This window comes from Phallusia mammillata, chromosome 6 (assembly GCF_965637545.1).
Source record: "Phallusia mammillata chromosome 6, kaPhaMamm4.hap1.1, whole genome shotgun sequence".
Taxonomy (NCBI): Eukaryota; Metazoa; Chordata; class Ascidiacea; order Phlebobranchia; family Ascidiidae; genus Phallusia; species Phallusia mammillata.
The window spans coordinates 13,776,574-13,797,998 of record NC_137257.1 but is presented as its reverse complement, the minus strand read 5'-3'; the positions used below and the strand labels follow the sequence as shown (position 1 = coordinate 13,797,998).

General features: G+C 34.4%; 1 pseudogene; it reads right to left on the bottom strand.

The window, feature by feature from the left end:
- Positions 1-11,135: 11,135 nt before the first annotated feature.
- Positions 11,136-20,816, bottom strand: LOC145234304 (uncharacterized; annotated as a pseudogene).
- Positions 20,817-21,425: the final 609 nt, after the last annotated feature.

Below are 21,425 nucleotides of genomic sequence, written 5' to 3'. Positions count from 1 at the left end.
TCATGCCCAAACTATAACTTTATGATTCATTTTGGTTGTAAAAAGGAAGCACAAGGTTTAATAATATGGTTTAAATTTAAGTGAGAGTGTTGTAAATTTTAAAGCTTGAAGGAGTTTTGCACTTAAAAAAGCAATTATAAGCTATTTGCCAGCAAATAAAGCAGCAATTATAGCAGTGAAAAATCTGAAAGACAAATAATAGTCTGTACACAAAAATTCAAAAAAAAGATGTTAAAATAAACAAGTTCTGACACAAATGTAAAGTGGTTGTTAAATTTGTCAGTTATGATACCAATAAACAGCTGTATGGCTAGTTTTGTGTGTGACAATTATAATCTGTGAAGTGTCATATAATATGTTGAAAACGCTGACTGTGACCATAAGGTTACTTAAATGAAACATGACCATTTTTTTAAATGTTGTCGAACTGAAATACTTCAACCTTTTTCGAATCATTACTTTTTTTTCTATATTCTTGTTGTGTTTTACCGTATTTACAACCGCTTAGTTTCGAGTCTGTGTCACGTGTGTTTTTGTTCCACATTATTACTGCATGTTATGGTGTTTAGGCTAAACCAAGGGTGCACAACCTTTTTGCTAAGACGGCCGCATCGCAGAACCTTATTTCACCAACGGCCGCCAATTACCTGTTTGTTTTTGTTTTTAAATTGATTATGTGAAAATAGGGCTTGCCCTACATACATTATCCATCTAATGGCGTCCAAAAAGCCCAGATAATTTGAAACTTGATTCACAGATTGAGCTAAACAGTCGTGACGACCAGTCTGAGCTATTTATGACGTCATAATCTATATTGTGACGCAAGAGGTGACTGTTTATTTGCATTATTTGCCCACAATAGGCGTATATAAAGTGTGATACACAGGGTTACTAGGCTGGTAATATTCTTTACAGTCTTACAAAATCTATTTAAAGCAGTTTGAAAGTCAAAATATTTAGCAAAAGAGTTTTATTTACGTCACGGCCGCCAGTGCATATATTTTAATAAAGATGTTCACGGCCGCATAAAATCGTCTATTCGGCCGCATGCGGCCGTACGGCCGCAGGTTGTGCACCCCTGGGCTAAACAGTTTAGCCGTCGCTGTGCAAGTAAACAAAATACACAAATGATATCGTCTGCTATTTACACTCGTGTACATTATTGCGTAACAAAAATTACGTCACAATGGAGTTTCTAATAAAGATTTGTATTACTTGTTTTTCTACACAAAAAAATGGCTAGAAAACTATAAATGTAGGTTTTCTATATATTGCCAACTTATATATGTTCAATAAAGGCTAAAATTTTGAGCAGCACCCCCACAAGTTTTAGGCACGAGCCGCCACTGGTTCAAAGTCTACATGCACTATCAGTGGAACATATAACGCAACACTGTCATCAAACATATTTTCATAGCGTTGGCGACTGCTAGCTGCAATTAGTTGAAGCTCTTCAAGTTCCTTAAGAAAAGTGATGGTCAAGTTCACTTCTTTTCTTGGTAATGCATTGCTAATTGACTTTAAATGAATGCAGTCAATCCCAGGATTGTCTAACAATCCAGACATCGTTACATTGTTACATTCATCGTTTCCACAGAGCTGTATTTGTTTTGCTTTGTGACTTTGTCATGAACTGGTGCTGACAAACCAGATTTCCCAAATGCACACATAAAAATCCCATTATGTTTGTCAACACAAACACATGGATGAAGATTAAGACTGATCCTGTGATCCTTTTCATGCTTTCGCATATTTTCTCTGTCATCAAAAACCTCTCCACAGTACTTGCAAATGATGATCGGTTTAAGAACATCTTGGAACAATTTTTTTTTAAACCAAATTATTATTTTTACCATAAATGCTTTGCTTCATTGTTATTTACCAGCTAAAGTATAAACATTACAAAATATTAATTGAAATGTATGCTACAGTTACCCCCATTCCAATCTTGTATCTAATTTATGAAATTGAATTATGCAATCTTGTTTTGTCGACAATAGCCTTTTATGTCATTTTCAAACCTTTTTTAGTGGTAGACATACTCTGGTGATGTTTGTTTATGTGCCGTTTAAGCGAATATGCACGAGTCAAAATCGATTCACATGCTGGGCAATGAAAATGCTCCCCCTTCTTCTCTGATTTTGTTTGCCCCTCGCAAAGTAACTTGCATGGCAAACAAAAACCTGGCAAAATATTCCAGATTTGTGGAATATACTATTTAAGTGTCAACAAATACAGCATCACACCAAATTTCTTTACCTTTTACTTCAAATTCCAGGTGTACAGCGTTGTTAAAATGTTTATCTAAACCGTGAAACACTAGTTCTTGATTGGTGTCAGATTTTAATGATATGCATAGTTTGCAGCTGAGGCAATTTTGTAAAGATAGCTGAAAACTTTGAACACTATCAAACAAAGATTTACGTTCACTCTTACTATCCATTTTTTTAGAATGTCCTGTAAAATGCTTAATTGAAATAAAAATGCGCACGAAGATCAGATGTGCACGCCTTGTGCAATGTGCACCTCGGCACCTGCCGGTGGTATGGGTGCACCAGTGAGTAGTATATGGCTCGAAGGGTTGGAAATTGCATGATATGTCTTAACTTTGCGAGTATGCCAGCACTATAACTTATTTTTTCCGAAGTAACTGAATGTGAGCTTTGAAGTTTAGTTGATTATCAAATATCACACCTAGGTATTTTACTGTTTGTACCTCTTGTATAGAGTGTTGTGCACATCTTATTTGGAAGGTGGAATGAAGGTTCAGTCTGTTGTTTTTAAATATCATAAACTTCGTTTTTTTGTAGTTAAGAGACAGCTTGTTAGCTCGCATCAATTTTTGATCAATTTTGCCAAATTCAACATTAACAATTTTTTGCAGCACAGAAGAGTCTTTATGTGACATCCAGAGAAAGGTGTCATCTGCGAAGAGTCTCGTATTAAAATTGGATGCTGTTGGTAAGTCATTGATATATAATAAGAGTAAAGGTGCCAAAATTGACCCTTGTGGAACGCCGCAAGTTGTGTTTTTGCAGGAAGAATCATGGTTAGGATGAATATGAGTAAATTGTTTGCGATTTGATAAGTAACTTTTGAAAAAATCTAGAATGTGTCCTCTGAAACCATAACAAGCTAATTTTAACAACAGTATTGAATGGTCAACGGTATCAATGCCTTCGCGAAATCCAAAAAAATCCCGCAGGTGATGTTCCCATTATCACATTTTAAATGTATTTCGGCTATGGTCAAATCTGTGGAATGTTTGGATCGGAAGCCATTTTGGAACTAGCTAATGAGTTTGAATTTTTGTAGATAGTTTGTCTTTTTTGTTTGTATTGTTCAGTTGTTTTGTGTTATGTGATGTTTCGTATTTCCTTCCAGATTTTCTTGGGATTATTTTTATTTGCTGTGAAAATGTTTGTGTAAAAGATTTGGTTTGATTTTCTAATGACATTTTTAAGTATTTTTGCATAAATTTTATAAGTTGTATTATTGCCAGTTGTGCTTGTGTGGAGGTTTTTTTGTACATCTTGTTTTATTGGTGTTGATCGAATTTAAGATGGCTCTCGTGATCCATGGTTTGTGTTTGTGGTGCTTCTTTCTTGGTAGTTTTGTGTATAGTGCATGTTTGTTTATAATTTCCTGTAAATGTGTTTCAGTTGTTTTAATTTTTCTTCAACAGGTGAAAATGTTGTAATATTCTCTTGAATCTGTAGTAAATCATCACAGTAGGTTTGAAAATTAAATTTTTGATAGGTTCTAAATTTTCTGAGTGTGGTGACTGTTTTTTGAGAGGCATGTTTGATGATTACAAATATTGGAAGGTGATCGGATATGTCAAATTGTATTAGCCCAGGTATGTGTACCCTAGTGTCATTATTTGTGTATATGTGGTCAATTGTAGATTTTGCAAGTGAAGGAGCAATATGTAAATGTGTATTAATTAGTGATTTTATATTAAGGCTTTGTAACATTTCTTTGTAAATACTGCATTGTGCATTGTCAGCATTAAGGTTAATATTGAAATCGCCAAGTATGTAGAACAGTGTTTTCTTTTTGGTTAAGGTGAACAGAGATTTTTCTAGTTTTTTTTTGAAACTCTAAGATGTTGTAGCTTGGATGTCGATAAACTACCCCTATTATTGCACATTTTTTGTCCTGTAGCTGCAGTTTAATCCATAAGTTTTCACATTTTGGCATTGTAATAAGGTAAGAATATGAGTGAATCTTTTATATACAGGCCAACCCCACCCGCATGCGTTTCAGAATCATGCTGTACAAACCTGTAACCAGGTATGTTTATGTTTGAAACGGTTCGGTCATTAAGTTTGGTTTCAGATATGGCAATAACATCAGACTTTGAATCTAAAGTGTCAATAAATTCTACTAAGACATCATAATTTTTGGACAAACTTCTTACGTTAAAGTGAATTAACACAATATCATCATCGGTGACATTAGATAATAGGGAATTGTATTCATTCATATCAAAATATTTTGCCATGTGGTCAGTCATTTCCATATTTAATGTTGCGTTAGCATGTATCGCCATTTAATGATAAAATAAAATGATATATTGTTTTATGTACATACATTAGGTATTGGCAGTCCTGGAGGCTTCTGTGTCATTGAACGGGATGTTGTGAAGAGTCAAGTCGTTTGTACTCCAAATGGCTATGGCTTAGCTTTCATCATCTTTTTAAGTGTGGTGCCATTTTTGGTCCATATGTATTTGAAATTTGAGGATTTTTTTGTATTGGAGACACCAGTTGAATAGTTGCCGGTTTATTTTTGCTGTTGCTGTAAATGTGATCTCGAATTTTCCTGTTTGTAAATTTTGCAATGATAGTAGGCGGATCTTTTCGAGTTGCATTTTTAAGTACTCCAACCCTGTGCGATATGTCAGCTTTAGTTACAGTGACACCAACTTGTTTTGACACTGCTATGATAATATCGTCGGTATTTTCTGTGATGTTGTAGTTGATGCCTTTAAATTCCAAACATTCCCTTCTTCCGTACTGTTCCAATGCATTAATTTTATTTTTGCTGTCAATTAGTTGTTTTTTCATTTCTTCAATGTCATTTCTTTGTGATGCATGTTCTCTTTTTACCTTCTTTAGTTCTTTATCGTTTTTTGTTACCTTTTGTAGAATGCAATCATATTTTTCTGACAGAAATTGTTGACTTTTTTATCACTTGAATTTCTTGCATCATAACATCCATCTTTTCGTTATTTTCTTTCGTTTGTTGTAATACAGCATCAATTTTGTTTATCCAAGTAGACTGTGTTTGTTGCCCAGCCTTCTTTGGAGTTGTTCGAGACATTGCAAATTTTGTGTTATTTTAAGGTTAATTTATTCAAATAGAACCTGAAGTTATTTGAATGCTTACATTACTTACCCATTACTTTGAAGAGGACATCAACGCACTTGTTTCAAAGGTAATTAGAAAACCATTTGGATCAAAATGAAGAACCATTTGGATCAAAATGAAGAACCCTTAAAACTGAATAGGTTTAAAATAAGGCCCTGATCTTAAATGAAACATCATTAGTAAAATGTTGACAAGAAATATCATTATTCAGTACCATTAACATCAAAATTTTGTTTTATGAGGGAGTTTCCAGTCTCCTTGTTACACCATGTATCATCAATAAATGTAAATTTGTATTTGTTCTACGGTCAGTCATAGCTAGTGCAAATTGATTTCATGCTGAAAAGTCCTTGCAATGACTTAGACTACTCTAACTTTGTTTGGTTTCTTGACTACCTACTTAAGTAGTTTCACTGTCCACAGTTCATGGATTGTTATTCAATTGCATAACTGTAGTCTCAAATTTGATTTTTTTAGGTTCAACCATATACACTGGCAATGGCTATGACATTGCAGTAGACAAGCAAATTATCATCAAAGATGTTGGAATGGCTGCTGATGCACTTGCCATCCTGTTTGCTTCATTTTGCATTTTTAACATTCAATATCCTTCCATGTGCGCTGTTACATTGGAGTTTTTGCAATGGTGTGATATACATTTTTATTTCCATAATACTTTAATCTGGACGTTGTATTTGTATTTACCGTAGGTATATTGCTGAAATAAGACCAACTGGTAACAAAATGGAAAAGGCTGGAAGAAACAAAAGTAAATTGAATGGAATCCATGCCAAAGTGATCACAATTGTTAACAACATAAACGACTTCTGTGCTCTGTGAACATTTTAATGCTCTATAAACATGTTACACCAATGAGCGCAATTTTCGTTGCTTGGTTACTTTTGTGTAAACTGTGTTGCGTTGTAAAGGTGATCGAAATATATTGCTTACAACGAATGCTGTTAATTGTAAACATTTATTATTTAGGTTCAATAGGTAGTTTCACTGAAATTAGGTCAATTGATATTTCTTGGGATTATTTTTATTTGCTGTGAAAATGTTTGTGTAAAAGATTTGGTTTGATTTTCTAATGACATTTTTAAGTATTTTTGCATAAATTTTATAAGTTGTATTATTGCCAGTTGTGCTTGTGTGGAGGTTTTTTTGTACATCTTGTTTTATTGGTGTTGATCGAATTTAAGATGGCTCTCGTGATCCATGGTTTGTGTTTGTGGTGCTTCTTTCTTGGTAGTTTTGTGTATAGTGCATGTTTGTTTATAATTTCCTGTAAATGTGTTTCAGTTGTTTTAATTTTTCTTCAACAGGTGAAAATGTTGTAATATTCTCTTGAATCTGTAGTAAATCATCACAGTAGGTTTGAAAATTAAATTTTTGATAGGTTCTAAATTTTCTGAGTGTGGTGACTGTTTTTTGAGAGGCATGTTTGATGATTACAAATATTGGAAGGTGATCGGATATGTCAAATTGTATTAGCCCAGGTATGTGTACCCTAGTGTCATTATTTGTGTATATGTGGTCAATTGTAGATTTTGCAAGTGAAGGAGCAATATGTAAATGTGTATTAATTAGTGATTTTATATTAAGGCTTTGTAACATTTCTTTGTAAATACTGCATTGTGCATTGTCAGCATTAAGGTTAATATTGAAATCGCCAAGTATGTAGAACAGTGTTTTCTTTTTGGTTAAGGTGAACAGAGATTTTTCTAGTTTTTTTTTGAAACTCTAAGATGTTGTAGCTTGGATGTCGATAAACTACCCCTATTATTGCACATTTTTTGTCCTGTAGCTGCAGTTTAATCCATAAGTTTTCACATTTTGGCATTGTAATAAGGTAAGAATATGAGTGAATCTTTTATATACAGGCCAACCCCACCCGCATGCGTTTCAGAATCATGCTGTACAAACCTGTAACCAGGTATGTTTATGTTTGAAACGGTTCGGTCATTAAGTTTGGTTTCAGATATGGCAATAACATCAGACTTTGAATCTAAAGTGTCAATAAATTCTACTAAGACATCATAATTTTTGGACAAACTTCTTACGTTAAAGTGAATTAACACAATATCATCATCGGTGACATTAGATAATAGGGAATTGTATTCATTCATATCAAAATATTTTGCCATGTGGTCAGTCATTTCCATATTTAATGTTGCGTTAGCATGTATCGCCATTTAATGATAAAATAAAATGATATATTGTTTTATGTACATACATTAGGTATTGGCAGTCCTGGAGGCTTCTGTGTCATTGAACGGGATGTTGTGAAGAGTCAAGTCGTTTGTACTCCAAATGGCTATGGCTTAGCTTTCATCATCTTTTTAAGTGTGGTGCCATTTTTGGTCCATATGTATTTGAAATTTGAGGATTTTTTTGTATTGGAGACACCAGTTGAATAGTTGCCGGTTTATTTTTGCTGTTGCTGTAAATGTGATCTCGAATTTTCCTGTTTGTAAATTTTGCAATGATAGTAGGCGGATCTTTTCGAGTTGCATTTTTAAGTACTCCAACCCTGTGCGATATGTCAGCTTTAGTTACAGTGACACCAACTTGTTTTGACACTGCTATGATAATATCGTCGGTATTTTCTGTGATGTTGTAGTTGATGCCTTTAAATTCCAAACATTCCCTTCTTCCGTACTGTTCCAATGCATTAATTTTATTTTTGCTGTCAATTAGTTGTTTTTTCATTTCTTCAATGTCATTTCTTTGTGATGCATGTTCTCTTTTTACCTTCTTTAGTTCTTTATCGTTTTTTGTTACCTTTTGTAGAATGCAATCATATTTTTCTGACAGAAATTGTTGACTTTTTTATCACTTGAATTTCTTGCATCATAACATCCATCTTTTCGTTATTTTCTTTCGTTTGTTGTAATACAGCATCAATTTTGTTTATCCAAGTAGACTGTGTTTGTTGCCCAGCCTTCTTTGGAGTTGTTCGAGACATTGCAAATTTTGTGTTATTTTAAGGTTAATTTATTCAAATAGAACCTGAAGTTATTTGAATGCTTACATTACTTACCCATTACTTTGAAGAGGACATCAACGCACTTGTTTCAAAGGTAATTAGAAAACCATTTGGATCAAAATGAAGAACCCTTAAAACTGAATAGGTTTAAAATAAGGCCCTGATCTTAAATGAAACATCATTAGTAAAATGTTGACAAGAAATATCATTATTCAGTACCATTAACATCAAAATTTTGTTTTATGAGGGAGTTTCCAGTCTCCTTGTTACACCATGTATCATCAATAAATGTAAATTTGTATTTGTTCTACGGTCAGTCATAGCTAGTGCAAATTGATTTCATGCTGAAAAGTCCTTGCAATGACTTAGACTACTCTAACTTTGTTTGGTTTCTTGACTACCTACTTAAGTAGTTTCACTGTCCACAGTTCATGGATTGTTATTCAATTGCATAACTGTAGTCTCAAATTTGATTTTTTTAGGTTCAACCATATACACTGGCAATGGCTATGACATTGCAGTAGACAAGCAAATTATCATCAAAGATGTTGGAATGGCTGCTGATGCACTTGCCATCCTGTTTGCTTCATTTTGCATTTTTAACATTCAATATCCTTCCATGTGCGCTGTTACATTGGAGTTTTTGCAATGGTGTGATATACATTTTTATTTCCATAATACTTTAATCTGGACGTTGTATTTGTATTTACCGTAGGTATATTGCTGAAATAAGACCAACTGGTAACAAAATGGAAAAGGCTGGAAGAAACAAAAGTAAATTGAATGGAATCCATGCCAAAGTGATCACAATTGTTAACAACATAAACGACTTCTGTGCTCTGTGAACATTTTAATGCTCTATAAACATGTTACACCAATGAGCGCAATTTTCGTTGCTTGGTTACTTTTGTGTAAACTGTGTTGCGTTGTAAAGGTGATCGAAATATATTGCTTACAACGAATGCTGTTAATTGTAAACATTTATTATTTAGGTTCAATAGGTAGTTTCACTGAAATTAGGTCAATTGATATACCATTTGTATTTAAACCCAAAAAGTGTGAAAGACAAATTTACGCAGGAACAGGTAAACTTTCAATACATACTTTTCTTTTTTATCAAATACATATTTTTTATGGCATCACTGCTGCCATAAAAATTATGTAAAAACCATCAATTTTTTAATACGTACATACTTATGGGTATATATTTAGTAGTGATGGGAAGATACCAGGTTTTGAAGCGAGTACCGAGTACGAGTACCACATGTATATACCGAGTACAATTACCGAGTACGATTACCGAGTACTTAAGTGCAGTGTTGTACTTAGTTGTATATCACCTGCTAATTTATCTGCCATGGTCGGCGTACAGGCGTGCACACACACACACATGCAGAAAAAAGTAATCTCCATACGATAGCGAAAAAAAATAAGTAACCTGGCGGAACTTTTTCCCAAATTTGTACTGTCCGAAGCATATATTGGCACAAAGTTTTCAGTGTTCTTATAGTGTAAATCGGCCTTCGGTACTCGCACGTTGGTATCGAAAACTGAGACAAAATATTTCGATACCGAGTACGAGTATCGATACCACTGAAATCGTTCGATACCATCGATACCGAGTACCGGGTACCCGTCCCATCACTAATATTTAGGTGTGGTTTTTCCCTCTTCTTGTGTGTGTTTCGTTTTTCTGATTTATTTGCGTTTTTTCTTTGACAATAATCGCAGGTAAATTGGGTTTTACATCAAAATGGCAGTTAATTCTAAAACAGCAAGACAAAAACAAATGCATCATAAGCAGTGAAATGAATATGTTAAACACTAAAATAGACTAAGAATCAAGATTGAAGTACCCGATATGCACCATGTTCCGCCAAAGAATAAACCAATGCAAAGAGTTCTTTCAGTGAGAAGAATTTCTAGTCCTTACCCTTTTAAAGCAATTTGAGGACCAGCACACTGTCATATGAAGGACTTGTAGATTGGATTTGAAGTGATTCACAGTAAGTTTATGGCTGCCATGTCACTGCCTATTTCAACTTTTTCTGGGCCATGGGCGAATTAAACCACGCAACTGCTATCAGCCGTCAGCACATAAACAGTTTTATACCTTGTAAGCAGATCCATCCCGCTTGCGGGGTGAGTGTTTCAGGTACTCGCTGATGTCATTTTCAAGTCCCTTTACATCGGCCTATTTGTGGTTTTGTAAACAGGCTTCTGCAATAAGATATTGAATGTTGTAAGTTGCACTCAAAAATCTAACACTGGAATTCTAACTTTTCTAATAGATATACACATGCTTATTGGACAATAAGTAAATTAAACTATAGTTATAAAATATAATAGCATCAAACATAAACAAATAAAATAACATAACAGCACAAACACCAGTTTAGAAAATAATTGTTTCACTCATATTAAATGACTTACTTATTTAACTTTACACAGAACAAGGTGGCAAAATGCCCGCTTTCCCTTTCTTCCTCTAAAACTAAATTCTGACCAAACGCAGTTATCTCCACACGCTTTCATGGCCCTCCTGGCCATCTCTGCTGGATTGGACCCTCCCAATCTTCTCAAATATTTTATATGCATTTGAATTATGACATTATTTATACTAGGTGAAGCGAGGGGAATCCCTAAAAAAAAAACATTTAAAATACAACAAATAATCTCTTTTTTTTAACTGTACCAAAAACCCAATAAGACTGACATTGTATACAGAACGAGTAAAATAATCACAGGTTGACAAAACTCCATCAAAAGCTTAGCAACATGCCACTTCATTTCTATGCTCTCTTGTGAGCAAACGTTCTTTCAACTCCAAAAGTTCGTCCACAGAGATCACTGGGTGTAGTTCTAACTCCTTTTCAGTTGAAACCTTTGCTTGAGGAACACATGTATTTCTTGGACATGTTCCAAAATTACATTCAGCTTTTCTGAACAAGAAAGTTTGGTTTACTGATCGCACGATTACAATATTAATTTGCTCAAAGCAATCTAGCTTACTTTCAAGCAAATTTTCCTATTCGTCGTTTGGTCTGGATTGCTTACTTTCAAGCAAATTTTCCTTGTCATTTGGTCCTGGTTCTATTAAGTAAATAACAAAGTGGATGATAAAATGTTGTTTAACCACCAAAATATGTCCATGTGTCTAATGAATACAATAAAGTAAGACTAAATGTTTATCAAAATCAGTTTCTGTATAAATGTACCTGCATGACATAGCTCTCTAAACTTATGTGTGGTCCAAGTTTCTGCGTCCGGTATTTCCTCCTTTCTAGCTTTTTGTCTTGCACCATTCTAGGGCCAAAAACGTTTCTAAGATAACAGTAAAAAAATGATCACTGTAAATCAAACGAACTACCAAATGTGTTCTACAAATTGGGTTTGGTCTGCAAAACAATTTACTTGGTCTGGTTTTCTCCTTTCACTTGTAGTATTTTGTAATAATATACACTGACTATACCTAACCTTAACATATACTTATATTGGACCTTACTCAGATTTTAAGAGCTGATAACAGTATTAAAATTTAAGCATGTTTGGTTGTAATGTAACAACTATAACTTGGCTTTCCATTACAAGATAAATTTTGCAGTAGTCCTGTTAATACAACAATAAAAACACCCCAAATATTAAATGAAAACTTACTCCTGGAGAAATAACCCACGAGTTGTGAATAACTTCTACACCCTTCTCTTCAACAATTCGACAATGAAATACATTTCTGCAACATATTAGGCTATTATATTGTGGCAAATGCATTTATGTCACAAGAAACTACAATCATGTACTTTATATGTCATGCAAAATAGCCATTAGAAGCTGCTTTTTAACACATTTAACAAAAAAAGCTTGAACAAAATTTTGATCAAATGAAACAACTTTCATTCGTGTAACTAGTGGAATAATAACATACATCCCAATCATTTTTGAGTCACAAGGATGTTTAAATAAACTTTGAGGATTAGGATATAATCGGCATAAATATTTAGCGGAACTAACAGTGTCTCCACAAATCTTGCTTACTACGTCCACACACATGACGTCTGATTTTCTGAAGTTAATGACAAAAGAGTTATTTGGTTCTTTGGTAGGTAGGTCACATATCACTTTACTTAAAAGTTTTCTGACAGAACTTTTTTCGTGTACACGTTTGACAACTTGTGCGATTGGATTCTTTCCTGATCTAACCATTTTTTTAACCCTTGCAAAAAAATCTCAAATTTAAAGCCACTGAAAGCATCTAGACCAGGGCTTCCCAAACTTTTTTGATCGCGACCCCTTTTAATCTATTTAAATTTTCCGCGACCCTTCACGGATAATATGATAAAGATAAACAATGCAAAAAATACGTTTGTTGCATTTATTGAAACGCCTAATTCGAGCGAAAAATAAAACAACCTACTGGTACTCGGAGTCTCGTACTTTACACGTCCAAACACCGATACCTTTTAGCCTTCAGTTTCTGTCACATTTGTTTTGCAAATAGGCACTTGTCACAATTTCTTCGTATGATTTGGACGTTTGCTGTGCATCGAGAACATACGCACGTTTGTAAAGAACGATTTGCCAAATCAGCAATTTTAACAACGATTTTTTAGTAGGGTTTAAGTAATTTGTTAGGGCGGAAAATAAAAGCAGAAGCAAATCATGTATCGTTGACGCCTAAACTGAAGTCACCTTGGACCAAGTTTAGGCCGTTGCAGTGCTTTGCAAACGGATATTAAACACTGCTTGAAAATCGTAAATTTATTACCTATTTTTATTAGATAAAGTTATTGCGCCAAACAATACTTAAACGTTAGTCTATAACAGAGATGGCGAACCACTGACCCGCGGGTCACGAAGTGACCCACCACGTGAGTTCCAGTGACCCACTTGTAGTTTCAAAAATTTGTACTGATTGCTATAGGCAGGGTTACCAGATTTCCTAAGATTAAAAAGCAACACAACAGTTAAATTTTGCCAGATTGATCATTGTTTTAAAATACAGATTGTTGAGTCAATTGAGAGGCAACAGACATGTTTATTTAACAGACAACTTGAAACGATTTGTTGTAACTTTGTTGACGCTGTTCGGTTCCACATATTCATGCGAATCCTTGTTTTCACACATGAATTTCATAAAATTAAGGTCCAGGAATAGTCTTAGCTCAGATATGACTGCTGCGTGTATTAAACTGAAAACTACCTAGGATTGCAAGACTTGCAGAGAAGATGCAGCAACAAGCTTCTCAGCATTGACATTGACATACAATAAAATATGTGACCCACTTTGTTTTCTTTCCGAATTCTGATCTCATGTTTGACCCACTCAACTAAAAAGGTTCGCCATCCCTGGTCTATAACTATATATGTCATGTTTATGTTGCATTAAAAATGCCCGTGTATTTCAAAACAATTGCAATTATTGCGTTTCAACCGATGTCTGTCAAATCAATGGCGTCACTATAAGCGCCTTTGCGCTTAGCTGGAAACGTTTTAAAACCGATGGAACTTGAACAAAGATGAAATTGTGACGTTATACAAAGGTCAAGGCCGGGGGTGTGCGGCACCCCACACCCTCGTACTTTGCGCCAGTGTATGGAGTACTTTCTGCAAAATTAATACAGGTCTCTGCGACCCCTCAAGTTTGTTAAGCGACCCCTTCCGGGGTCGCGACCCCCAGTTTGGGAAGCCCTGATCTAGACTACCAAAGTGAATAGCATCCTCTGACAAGTGCAACAAGCTATGGATGTTGTACACCATGAACTCCTGGCCATACAAGGTTCCACAGTTAGTGACAAAATCTCTCATCAGTGAACTTGCAATTGACGATTGTAACGATACCAATGACGGAGATATCAAAATTGCCATTGCAATGCTAAGAGTCAAAAAATGATTGTACAATTTTGTGGGCAAACCTTTATGGAGCAAATTTTTTCCAGTATATAACAAAAAAACTGTCGGAGCTTTCCAGTGTTCTATTTCCTTTAATGTTCTTGGTTTTCTTGCAAATACAGAAGGTACAAAAGATTTGAGATGGATCAGTTTCTCAGAAATTAAATTTATTTGTTGTACCCCTAGTCTAACATTTTTAGGACCTCTAACCCATGTTACTAACATTTTTTTCATGACACCCAAGCACACTTGGTGCATATAATCAATAGGAAACTGTTTTACCATGTTGAAAGGCAGGCCACAAAATGGAGAAAAACTGTTGTGATGCTGTTTGTTTACTTGACTACGAAAAGACTCATCAGTTCGTTCAACATAATTACATGTTTCTAGGTATGTCATGCGACTCACCCAAGTACCCTGTTGAGCACATTTGTCACATCCATAATACCCAGAAAAAAGTTTTGTTCCTTTAACCATTGAGCGCACAGGAGCATCACAAACCACACTGTGGATCTTGCATACAAAAGTAATACCCTTGTACAAAATTCCATGTGTCAAAATATTATTCAGTTATTGTGTGAAATCTTCTAAAAAGTCCAAGTTTGATGGTTTAGATCAGTGGTTCTTAACCTGTGGGTAATTACCCCCAAAGGGGTAATTTGGCATTTTGAAAGGGGTAACATAGATTTTCTGTTATAGTTATCTTTAGATTCTTGATAATCATTATGGTAACCAACAAACATTTTGTAATGAGGGTCAAATTTATTCAAGAGCATTCCATAAAAAGTCAATAGATTTCTCGGCGTCCTGCCACATTTTCAAAATAAAAAAGAAGTAACTTCGATGGCAAACGTTGTCATACAATTGACGGTATTGTCCGGTTAGTGATAGGCATCATAAGCGTGAGGTAGCATTTGTTTCTTTTGTAGTAGTAAGGATAATTTAGACCCCAAAAATATTAGGTGATGTTTTTCTAAAAAGGGGTAATTGATTTCCATCAAAACATTTTGTGGGCAACAACAGAAAAAAGGTTAAGAACCACTGGTTTAGATAATCCATATGTAAGACACACACAAAATACACATTTTAGGTTTACTATGCAACCAACTACAGGCCATAAACAAGATTTGGAACTTTTGAACAAAGGCAAACCATCAATATTAAAAGCAAGTTCCAAGTGCTTAGGCAACAATTATTTTTTGTCGAACACATCTAGTTGGGCAATAATCTGTTTTTGCAAGCCAAAATTGTAGTAGTGCATTCCAGACTTGTTAGTAATGGAAATATTTGTTTGTGTCTGAAGAAGTGTCCGTGAACAGGATGAAACATCTTTAACCTCTATTTGTGGACCATGCAAAAGTTGGTCTACAGCATTATGTTTAACTTGATACTCAATAACCCACTGTTTTAAGTCATCCTCAAAATTAACTGGAAAATCACATACAAAATTTCGCTGCTGGTTTGCAAACAGTTCACTAGGAATATCTTCCACATTTTTACCACAAAGCTCTTCACAGTCCGTATTTTCGTCACTTTCAGAAGACAACATTTGCAAATCAACAGTTTTGCGCCGTTTTATCTTAGCAGGCCTGCGTCTCATCCATATATGTTTTAATTTTGGTTACATCTAAAATATTAAAAATACAGCGATTGAACAAGATAAAAAAACACGACCCACCTGTAGCCTTCTAGATCAGGGGTCATCAAACTACGACCCGCGGGCCAGATCCGATCCGGTTGATCTACTCCTTACTAAAGTTGTCTTGTCACAACATTTAGAATTGATATTACCTAGTTTCATAGGATTGCAACTCCCAGGATTGATCCAAAGCCAGTTTGTTACGTCATAGACAATACTACAAGTGTTAATTGTGCGCAAACAATTGCCTTTTTTGTTACCTGTGACGTAATACACAAGCATTGCTCGTAAGATGAAACTAACTATACAGTTTCACATTCGGATCACTAGATTTTAAATGGGATTGTAGAAAGACCAAATCTTGGTGCCCCTACAAAAATCACCTTGTGGGCTAAGTTTGGAAAGATGGCGCTAGGGCATGTAAACTATGCGGCCCGCGCGAACAATTATCTAAAGTAAACTTATCCGGCCCGCAGTGAAAAAAGTTTGGCGACCCCTGTTCTAGATCCAAAAGAGAAGCCTCGTGATATTTTTTGTTAAAGTTGCCGGCGATGGCGCTAGACCTACCTTTTTAAGAGAGAACAGTCTTGCTAAAAAGTTTAAATGATGGTAATGTATAATTTCTTTATATATACCCAAATGGTAGTGACTAAAAAAATTGCTTATTCCTCGAAGTGTTTATACCAACTGACTGACCACGAATCAGGGTGCACTAACAAGTAACAACCATAGGTGCCGAATAGGCGGTGGCGGCCATTGTGGATATTTTGGTTTGTTTGTAGTGGTATGGTTCAAAAAAAAATCTAAAAAGAAATCAGGAACGATTTTGCTTTTAAACAAGCGTGCGTCGTAAAAGCAACAAAACATGGCTTAAAACTTTAACCCATTTTGGCTAGTTCCTTGTTTATGACGTAATACACGCAGTTGTTTCCAGTCCATGTTTAGACATTATTGCGTACAAAGCAATTGTACTGTAACAAATAAAAATTCCCTTTTCTATGATTTTGATAAGCGATGCATTTTATTGGAAATTAGTTCGACTTTGAGTTGGTCTTGTGGTATCCCGCATTAGTGACGTAACATCAAGTGACGTCGTATTTTACGTCCGCCACCTTGCATTTTTGTAAAACTCGTCGCCTATGGTAACAACTATCAGATAAAATACAACATGCAGCACTTACCATCAACTTTAGAAAATGTAATGCTCAATTGTAACGTCATAAAATATTTTTCAATTGTCGAGTTTTATGTGAATATATTGGGCAAAATGCGCATTCGGTTTATAAATACACAATTTGGTGCTGATTCGGCAAATAATAAGAAAATGACAGACGTTAACGGTCAAACTAAGTTTAGTGCGAAAACGCTTTTAGATAAAAATCTATGGCCGTTTGCCGAAAACGGTTTTGATAGGTCGTCTCCGCGTTGTATCTAGTTTATAAATACAAAATTTGGTACCGATTGGGCAAATAATAAGAAAATGACAGACGTGCAAAAATGGTCTAATTTGTGTTTAAAAAAGACGGTTTGAACTAACGTCATTTTTACGTTAATATTGACGTCTTAAAATGGTCTAATTTGAGTTTTATAAAACGTTTAAAACTAACGTCGTTTTTACGTTGATATTGACGTGCAAAAATAGTCTAATTTGAGTTTTATAAAAACGTTTAAAATTAACGTCATTTTCATGCTAATATTGACGTACAAACATGGTGTAATTTGAGTTTTATAAAACGTTCAAATTTGACGTCAATTTTACGTTAATATTGACGTGCAAAAATGGTACTAATTTGAGTTTTAAATACAGTTTTAAATTAACGTTGTAATATTAACGTGTTAAAATGGTCTAATTTGAGTTTTGTAAAACATTTGTAATTAACGTCATTTTTACGTTAATATTGACGTATTAAAATGGTCTAATTTGAGTTTTATAAAACGTTTAAAACTAACGTCGTTTTTACGTTGATATTGACGTGCAAAAATAGTCTAATTTGAGTTTTATAAAACGTTTAAAATTAACGTCATTTTCATGCTAATATTGACGTACAAACATGGTGTAATTTGAGTTTTATAAAACGTTCAAATTTGACGTCAATTTTACGTTAATATTGACGTGCAAAGATGGTACTAATTTGAGTTTTAAATATAGTTTTAAATTAACGTTGTAATATTAACGTGTTAAAATGGTCTAATTTGAGTTTTGTAAAACATTTGTAATTAACGTCATTTTTACGTTAATATTGACGTATTAAAATGGTCTAATTTGAGTTTTATAAAACGTTTAAAACTAACGTCGTTTTTACGTTGATATTGACGTGCAAAAATAGTCTAATTTGAGTTTTATAAAACGTTTAAAATTAACGTCATTTTCATGCTAATATTGACGTACAAACATGGTGTAATTTGAGTTTTATAAAACGTTCAAATTTGACGTCAATTTTACGTTAATATTGACGTGCAAAGATGGTACTAATTTGAGTTTTAAATATAGTTTTAAATTAACGTTGTAATATTAACGTGTTAAAATGGTCTAATTTGAGTTTTGTAAAACATTTGTAATTAACGTCATTTTTACGTTAATATTGACGTATTAAAATGGTCTAATTTGAGTTTTATATAAAGTTTTAAATTAACGTCAATTTTTACCTTAATATTGACTTGTTAAAATGGTCGAATTTAAGTTTTATGAAACGTTTTAAATCAACGTCATTTTTACGTTAATATTGACGTCTTGAAATGGTCTAATTTGAGTTTTATAAAACGTTTAAAATTAACGTCATTTTCATGCTAATATTGACGTACAATTTGAGTTTTATAAAACGTTTAAAATTAACGTCATTTTCATGCTAATATTGACGTACAATTTGAGTTTTATAAAACGTACAAAATTCACGTCAATATTGACGTGCAAAAATGGTACTAATTTGAGTTTTAAATATAGTTTTAAATTAACGTTGTTTTTACGTCAATATTGACGTGCAAAAATGGTCTAATTTGAGTTTCAAATAAAGTTTTAAATTAACGTCATTTTACGTTAATATTAACGTGTTAAAATGGTATAATTTGAGTTTTGTAAAACGTTTGTAATTACGTCATTTTTACGTTAATCTTGACGTATTAAAATGGTCTAATTTGAGTTTTATATAAAGTTTTAAATTAACGTCATTTTACGTTAATATTAACGTGTTAAAATGGTATAATTTGAGTTTTGTAAAACGTTTGTAATTACGTCATTTTTACGTTAATCTTGACGTATTAAAATGGTCTAATTTGAGTTTTATATAAAGTTTTAAATTAACGTCATTTTTACGTTAATACTGACGTGTTAAAATGGTCGAATTTAAGTTTTATGAAACGTTTTAAATCAACGTCATTTTTACGTTAATATTGAAGTGTTAAAATGGTCGAATTTGAGTTTTGAAAAACGTTTCAAATTAACGTCATTTTTACGTTAATATTGACGTGTTAAAATGGTCGAATTTGAGTTTTATAAAACGTTTAAAATTAACGTCATTTTAACGTTAGTAATAAGCTGTTAAAAGGTCTGAATAGGGTTTTATGTCTAACATTCATAGTAAACGTCTTACTTACCTTATTTATTACGTAGTTTTCTGGTAATAACAACGTACATTGTCAACGTCAGTTTTTAAAACTTTTTTGCGACGATTACTTTGGAAATAAACAAGCATGTAACCATTTTTCGACTTTCTAGCGACGTTGGGAATGTCGAAACTACGTTGTTTGTTGGCTGGGTTGTCTGCCATGTGTTTGTAATTACTGTCGTCTGCAAGAGATTTTAGTATGTTTTCCCGTTGTTATTGGATAAGTTTGATTTTCAGTTGTTTCTTTCTTTCGCTGTAGGTTTTTAATTTTTCCTGTGTTGGGGTATTTTCCAGTTCCTGGCGTATTAAATCTAGGTTTTGTTGGAGTGTATTTCCCTTCTTCTGTCTTCGGCGATTCGTTTCGAATGTTTTATTAGTAGTAATTTAATTATGGTTTTCATAAAGAGCCATAGTTGGAGGGGATTTTGTGTCAGGCCTGATGCCAGCGCTTTCCATTTTGTATATTTGGCTTCCAGGTCAGAGATGAGGTCGCGGTCTTGGAAAGTTTTGATATTGTTTTTTTCCACTGGGTTCTAATTGGTCCATGTTTCAAAGGTATTCTTGTGGTGGGTATGGTCGGAGAGAGGGTTTGGTTTAAAAATCTGTTTTTCCGGTATAATTTCGGATGTTATATATAGTCTGTCGAGTCTCGACTGTGTCTGGTAAACTGGGTTCCATTTGGTTCTAGAGTCCTGTATGCATCGTTTAGGCAGAAGGTACGCTTGATTTGTTCGAGAGGTTTTTTCGGTCTATGGTTTTGGCGTGGTGGAAATCAGTCTAGGTTGGGGTCTTCAATCTTATTGAAGTCCCCTCCGAAGATGATTGGGTGAGCTGCATGTACGTATGGGATACAAACTGTCGAAGAATATTTATTTTCTGTTCGATTCGTTCCGCTCTTGTAAAAAAACAGATGTTTGCATTGCTGTTTTTAATGTGGCGAAATACAGCTCGACGTTTTGTTGTTTCTGTTAGTCCGTTGACATTTAAAGAAAGTACCTTCAGAAATGAAACTATTTTAACTGGCTACTCACTAACAAAGAGGGAAAAAGAACAAAACTAACTAACAACAAAGGGGATAGTTCACGTAGGATTCTTTCGGTTGAATTAAGACTTCTAAGGGTTAAGGTATGAGGGTACATAAGTATCTATAGCGTTTCGTTGAAATCTTGTGTAGTAGATGCCCCTGGAGGTACGGTTAGTGTTCTTGTACACGTAAAACATCTAAAACGGATGTTCGAACAATCCATTTTGTGGCATTTAATGTATTCTTTCAATGCTGGTTTTAGGGTCCATTGACCACACGTGCATCGCACAAAGTCATGTTTGCGACTACACTGCATTTCGACACCCGTTAATCGCATTTGGCAGCATCTCGTTGTTGTTAAATCTTGTTCTGGGCTCGCAGGGTGTGTTTTACGCTTATTATTAAAAAGAAAACTAGCCTTATTTTGTTCTGAGTAGTGTCTCCGGGAAGCTCATTGTATCCGGCGGGCTCTTCATCTATTTCAAAGGGTGGGCAACCTGCGGCCCGCGGGTCACATGCGGCCCGCAGAGACACTTGGATTTCAAATGTTATGGCAAACGAGTCCAAATTATTATATTTTTTGAGCATATTAGTGCGCCAGGTGCTGTTTTTCTGCGACCTGACAATATGTTGTTAGAATCGAATGCGAATGCTTCTTGTAGTAAGGCATTTTTGGTATGCAACGAAGTAAAAACACGTGTTTTACGTAAAGGTGCGGCCCGTGATCTAATTATCGCAATTGTATTTGGCCCCACAGTGAAAAAGAAGAAATGGCGATTTATTACAAGCAAGTACATAGTAAGTTCCAAGCTCTCTATCATTGGCCCATAGGCGACCAATCAGAGGCTTGGTACCCAGCACGTATAGCACCATAGCACGTAAGAGCACCAAGTATCAAAAAAACTG